Source organism: Euprymna scolopes, chromosome 4, assembly GCF_053919585.1.
Source record: "Euprymna scolopes isolate OS-2025 chromosome 4, ASM5391958v1, whole genome shotgun sequence".
NCBI classification, from domain to species: Eukaryota; Metazoa; Mollusca; class Cephalopoda; order Sepiida; family Sepiolidae; genus Euprymna; species Euprymna scolopes.
Window position 1 is genome coordinate 72488943 of NC_136485.1, and position 7800 is coordinate 72496742.

Here is a 7800-nt window from a genome sequence, read left to right on the forward strand (position 1 = left end):
TTATAAATGTGTGTGTGCATGCGTGTGTGTGTTATTTTGAGTTGAAAACTCTGATTAGTGAAATTTGTACGCAACTTTACTGTTCAGTCTTTTAATCAATCAACCAATCAATCAACCTATCTCCATCACTTTATCTTTCGCTCCAATCTATATATATATATACATATATACATATAATATATATGTAATTGTGTTTGTATATATATATATATATATATATATATATGTATCACAGTAGTACTCTAATTGTAGTCATCTGTCAATCGGTGGTATGTCAAAATCTACCACTTACAAAATTACTCTCCGTCCAGCGGGAATGAATGCTACGAGATAACGCGTTGTCGTATTGAATGATTGATCAAGTCTGCCAAGGTCAATCCCTCGTGGTAATCAGCAGAGACGAATCTCACCTTTAGAGACAAGATCAGCGGTGAACCTACTTTAATATACATATATAAATATAAACTTGAGTCTTATTACAAATAAAATCAAGACATATCTTTTCACTCAGCGATATAATTTATTTGAATGGCCTTGTACCAGACTAGACTTGTCGAACTTACTGCTAGTTTCTGCCCATATGACCCCTGATCTTTACATCGGCGGTAACTTCGTGAGAATAACACCCAAGATGAGAACACTAGTTCGCAAAATTCAAATAATGCGAATAATTAAAACTTATCTAAGAAATTCAGAAACAAATATTTGCTGTTTTAATAAAGTCAAGTATTTGACCAGTGTTTTTAGCAACAACACGCCTTAGACATAACACCACAACGAAACGGATTTTACTTGAAAAAAATACAAGCAAAAATCAAGCAAAAAACAAACAAAAGAACTCTTTCGTTCTCTGATAATGGATTTGATATGATCCGAAATTAATAAAAAATGTTTTAACTTAAAAAAAAAAACAGGGGGGAAAAAAGAATGAATGGGACAAAATTAATTTTTCCCTTTTTTAATAAAAATTTTGCATTCTAACCTGTTCGAAAAAGAGTTTTGCCTCTTTATCGAAGTTTTAGATTATCATGCCAAATAGGATGATTTTGGAGATTACAAATTTTGTAGAAATAAAGATAATATGACGTTCAGAAGAGAAATGTGACTTTTAGAAATATTTTACCAACCTTACAACAATCCCTTATTACTTGTGCTTAAACTTTTCGAAATATGAAATAACAATCGAATATAATTTCATGAAATATGTTTAAATCAACGAATGCTGCCTTAGTACACCAAGCCCGAATACTTATAGAAATAAACGCAAAGATGTGTTGAAAAGATTCGGATGGGTTTAAATCTCAACCGGAAGCACTCATATGCCTTACAAGACTTACAACTATGATACAACGAAAGAGTCTCTCTCTCTCTCTCTCTCTCTCTCTCTGTCTATATATATACATATATATATGTATATATATGTGTGTGTGTGTGTGGTGTGTGTGTACACTAAAATTAACTAATAAATAAAAATTACATTTGTCAAAAGGAAATTAAAGATATAAACAAAATAAAAGATATAACCATAAAAACAATCTAATGACATGGGGAATTTTAAATCATGAGCAATAAATAACCGCCAAGCTAAAAGAATCATTTAACACGTCCTTACAAATTGCGGCTAAAACACGGGAAACAGCATCCCCCTTCTTCCCATCATAACATCGAAAAACTCCTACTGCTCACATTCACAGTTTTCTCCGGGATGTAGATTGCACCCAAATATCTTATAAAAACCAATGTGGTATTGACACTCGTTTCAATATCAATTCTTTTTGGTCTGATGAAGTGTTGTCTCTTAATTGGGACTCCACTGACATATATATATATATATACAAATTAAATTTACCAAAATGACCCAAGATGGTAAAACTAAAGTATATTATAAATAACTTTTTGTCTCGGCAGCCGTGTCAAACGCATATCTTATTTTTCTTTTATTAATATTATTGTAATTTTTTCCCCTTTTCCTATACAAATTTGTAAATTATTACATGGATTTCGGCCTTTTGGATTATTTTGGACCATCTTCCAATAACGTGATTTCCTTGGATTTTACTTGTGCGAATGGAAATTCAATTAACTTTCTTGGATTTACATTTTTGGATTTTACTGTAATTGGATAATTTACCTTTCACCAGACAATCCATTCACGTGAGATCTCCCTTTTCTTCACCATATTCCCTCTGCTTCACTTTTTGTTATCAAGTAAGATCTTTGACTTACTTAGAGTTTCATCAAATACTTTTGTATGCAGAATCCGATCCCGCATTTTGCTAATTCCTACCTTCTGATGAGAAAGAAAGTATTTCTTCGAAACTCCGCGGATTAAGGACTATCCACATATTAAGTGTTTCCTTTTCAGATTAAATATGTTTTTAACTCTTTTTCAAAGTGTTTATTAACATGTTTTATTAACTATTTGCTCTTATATATATATATATATATATATGTATATATATATATATATATATATATATATATAAAGCTGAATGTCTGTGTGTGTATGTGTGTGTGTGTGTCTGGTCACGAATAGGCTCCTATATTGTTGACTATTTTAAAAAACTGATTACATATAATGATAGAAGGTGTATAGAGACACAGAAATGGGTATGTTTGATCCTGCAGAACGGTGGTTCCTTAAAATTGTGGGGTCTGCGTTCGCGCCTGGCCCACAAAGTATGGAAATAAAAAAATTAAAAATAAAAAAAACTTTTACAAGTGTTTTTGATATAGCTGTACATAATAATACTTTGATAAGTATGTTTTAACTTAAATAGGGATGGTATAATAAAATTGTGGGGTCTGTGTTCGCGCCTAGCCTCCATAGAATGGGCATAGGCACAAACTTTAATAAAGACTTTTCATATCTATCTGCGTAAGTATACTTTGATAATTATGTTTCAGTTTGAAGAAATATGGTATAATAAAATTATGAGGTGTTTGTTTGCGCCTGACCTCCATAGAATGGAAATATGTCACAAAGTTTAACAAGGTTTTTAATATAGATCCACAGAATATTGTGATAAGTGTTTCAGTGTGAACATGTATGGTATAATAAATTATGGGGTTTATCTATTTTATTTTTACTTTCATCATATTTTGCTTTGGTTTTGATACCCCCAAATTCGAAGCTATCTCTTAACAACCCTTCCTTTTCATAACCTATCATACTTTAATAAATCAGAGTCCATTTTCTGTAGGCTGTTTTGAACCCAGTCAACGACGGGTACTTTTTCTAGTATATATATATATACATATATATATATATATATATATATATATATATATATATATATCTGATGAAATAATTGAAATAGACAAAATAGAGAAATAAAAAGGAACACACCGAGTTATGTGTTAATCAACGTTTTGAAATAAAGACGAAATGTTGATGAACGCATAACTCGGTTTGTTCTTTTTTATCTCTCTCTCTTTCTCTCTCTTTCTCTCTCCCCTCTCTCTCTCTCTCTCTCTCTCTCTCTATATATATATATATATATATATATATATATATATTCTCTGTTTAGGAGGTTAGGAGGTTTGTGATGATAGCTATTTTGTATCGGTGGGGGATACCTATACAGAACCGTTAAAATCCACATACCCAACTCTCCTTTCCGATCTATCATTTCACAAGTAACCACCCCAATCTATTCACTAACAAAAGTCCTACATAACATCATTAGCCCATATCTACCCAGCAAAAAAATCCACACAAAACTCTTACAAATCCTCAAATCTACAGAATCTGATAATAAAATAATCGCCCCCTCTTGATTTTACAAAGCCCCCGTAAAATAAAAACTATTGATGTAATCATTAACCGAACATACAAAAACCTATCTCTCCCTTTTAGTTTCCACCACTTGAGTACCTACCTACAACCACATAGAGAACATGTACACGTAAGTAGACAGCGTATCCATGAGTTTGTCAGGTCCATCTTCAGTGAGTCACCTCGAAAACCTGATACTTAACAACACCAATAAACCCTCTATTTATGTAAGGTATGTAGAAGATATTCTCCCCCTTGCTCATAACAACCAACAAATTTTTACACTTAAGGACCTTCTCTAAGGCAACTGCGTACTCAAATTCACTATTGAATTAAATGTTAATAGCAAAATACCTTCCCTCTACGTCCTTATTGATAATAACACCTTTAGCACTTCCAACTATGAAAAATGTACCTGCTATATACCGATACAAAATAGTCATCATGAAAAACCGATCAAAACTTATCTCTTCCAACAAAAATACTAGTTATCGAACTAAAAAACACCAACAACGATTTCTCAAACTATATTGTTGATCAACACATAAACTCCATGCTCCAGAAGTTAAACAACACTCCAACTAACAATAACACAACACAAAACCCCGATACAATCAACCTATTGCAATCAAATGCATCAGGGCTTTAAGTTGGAAGAAATCGCTGTAAAAAAACATCATCTATAGATACATTTCCCCTGTAGTCAACACTAACATTAGATTCATCAGTTACTATAAAAAAATTTAAACCCAAAACTTTAGTTTTTAAAAACAATCCCTCCCATGCGTTTAAACCACTAGAACGGGCCAACGTCATCTATCAGACTTAATGCCCCTCGGGAAAATGTAATTCTTATAACAACAATGCAATTAATAGTAACGTTGGACATAAAACCTTAACCGTCTCCCCTGCCATAATGTCGAATTAAGTGCCATCTTTCAAGATTTACATAAAAATTACTTTTCAGAGAACTTATAGTTAACAACACCAAAATACTCCACCACGAAATGTAAAAAACTTAAAATCCTTAAAGCTATTTATACAAAAACGCAAAAACCTAGCCTGAATCTGGTTACATTTCAGAATAGTTCCAATATGCTCAAATGCCTGGTATAACCCCTCCCTCTAAACCCCCCAGTTGCTCCGATTGAATTAAGAACAGGTATGCTCTCCCTACTTTCCCCTACCACACCACTCCCTACCGCTGTCAACAGTCACAACGAACTTCGCCCGTACAACCGAGACTAACACATATTCCTGATGATGTGAAGACGATTTCACAAAAAGTTAAAAACCGTGACACTTCGAGAAGAAGAAAAGAAAAAATGCTTGAATCAGACATCCATACGCTTGATATAAAAAAAATATTAAGAAAAATCCAAAAAATCAAAAAGGTATTACTAAACAGAAGCTTTCTGTAATTTTTAAACAATATCTGCCTGAATGAAAAAATGCTGCCTACATACACGCAATATAAATTAAGTTTGTGCAAAAACAATATCGTTTTCTCACATATGTTACTTTTATATATGGTTTCTGAATTAATTCATTGATATATATATATGTGTAAAAGAAGAGCATGCTTTGAATCGACCTGTTACGCACACGATTTGAAAAGGGAAAATTTTTACGAAATTAAAAATGGAATACGTCGCATAGGCTTACAAGTTACAAGTAAGACATTTTACCATACAACTGAATAAATATATAAAAAAGAAATAAGTATATATATATATATATATATATATATATGTATGTACTTATTGATTTTGAAGCATGTTGTTTCAATCTTATTATCGTTTGGTTTCTGCATGAATTCATTGTTCTTGATGATTAAAGTTCTTGATGAGCCGTTCCACTTGTTAACAAATTTACCGAATTTCCATTACTAACGATTACTATATTGTCCAATTTCTACTGTACACTCTTTAACCCTTATCCTCGAGTGGTCTCTTGGCCTTGATAAGTAGTGATCCCTATGTAATATATATATATATAGTCATGTTATAATTCATTTTGGAGCGCATTTTATCAATCTTATTGTGATATCAATGATGCATTTGGCCCAGGAACCACTAACGAATATGTCGCACAACGGTGGTTCAAGAAATTTCGAATGGTGACGAGAGTCTCGAAGACGAAGACGGTCGCGGTCGGCAGACTGCAGTTGTTAATGAACATTTGACAGCCTTAGTTGAAGCCGATCCTCGCAAAACCCCACGAGCAGTTGCTGTTGACCTCGAGGTCGACCACTCAACAGTCGTTCGCCATGTAAAGCAAATAGGGAAGTTTGATGAATGGGTGACGCATAAATTTAACTATAATAACAGAAAAAAATCGTCGTTTGGTGGTGTCTTCTATGTTCCTTCTGCGCAACAAAAACGACCCATTTCTCGAGCGGGTTGTGAAGTGTGATAAGAAGTGGATCCTCTATGACGACCGGCGAGGTTTGGCACAGCCTTTGGATGGCGGAGAAGGTCCACAACACCTCCCGAAGCCGAAATTGCACACACACAAAAAAGATGTTATGGTGACTGTGTGGCGGTCTGCGGCCGGTCTCATCCATCACAGCTTCTTGAATCCGAGCGAAACGATTACTTCGGAGAAGTACGGCCGACAAATTGACGAATGCACCTGAAGCTCCAACATATGTGTCCAAGATTGGTCAATATGAAGGGACCAATTATCCTTTATGACAACGCTTGCCTGCATGTTGCTCAACTGACCCTGCAGAAACTGAACGAATTGGGGTACGAGACTCTGCCTCATTCGCCATATTTCTCGGACATCTCGCCTACCGATTATCACTTTAAAGCATCTCCACAGCTTCAAAAGCTAAGATGATGCTGAATCGACTTTCGATGACTTTATCGCTTCCAGAACTCCAGATTTCTACATTAATGGGATAAATAAACTTATTTCTCGTTGACAAAAAAGTGACGATTCTAATGGTTCTTATTTCGATTAATAAAATTCAAGAAAGGAGTTATGATCTTTTGAAGTTGAACATCAATGTGTGTGTGTGTGTGTGTGTGTGTGTGTGTGTGTGTGTGTAGAACCTTTTTGACACCGCTTCTGTTTGAATATTTCATGATTTTCTAAGAGAACGTTCTAATAGAAATAGGAGATGAACAAAGCAAAGATGTCGAGGTTAACAAATCGGTGAGTAAATAATCTATGCTGTATCTCTTGCGAATTTAAAGTGCAGATAACTCACTGGACTAAAAAGTCACTTTACTCACACATACATATACGCATATAAATATGTTTGCTAAAGTGTATAATTTTAACACTATATTTTATAGTGCCTGTTAGGTGTGTCGGATTTTCATCGATCTAGACTTTCCAGGTCTGAAGTAGAAATTGACTTTTAGAGAAGGAACGATCTTTATCACCTACAGTATGCAAAGACTTCGATAAGAAATGAGGAAACACCTGTGAGATATATTTTTTTAAATAGAGAATACTTTTATATTAGCTCTTGTAGAAGCGACACTCGCGAAATAAATAAATAAATATATATATTATGTATGACCGGTTCATTTAATTACATAAATTAATATATGAAGATATAGTTTTATGCGTAAGTTTTCAGTATTTACTTCAACAGTGCTCAATACATACGTAGAGCTAGGTAGTAAGATATGAACGTTATATATGGCAATTAAATTACACATAATATTCAGCGGATTATTCTGTGTAGCTTAATTGCCATATATATTTTCATATTTTACTATATATATATATATATATATATATATATATATATATATATATATACATATATATAATGAATATGAGAGTTTATATTATTTCCACAGCGAAACAACGTCGCAGCTCATAAGGGTTATGACAAAACGGAAGACCTAGACGCGAGTTTCGCCCTTATTTAGGTTCATCAGTTAGACATATCCGAACTCTCTCTCTCTTTTTCTCACTATATATATATATATATATATATATATATATATATATATATATATATATATATATATATATATATATATATAGTGACAATATCA

General features: G+C 33.2%; 1 pseudogene; it reads left to right on the forward strand.

Moving 5' to 3' along the window:
* Nucleotides 1-6746, forward strand: part of LOC145271035 (histone-lysine N-methyltransferase SETMAR pseudogene) — a 107301-nt pseudogene extending 100555 nt beyond the window's left edge.
* The last annotated feature ends 1054 nt before the right edge of the window (nucleotides 6747-7800 follow it).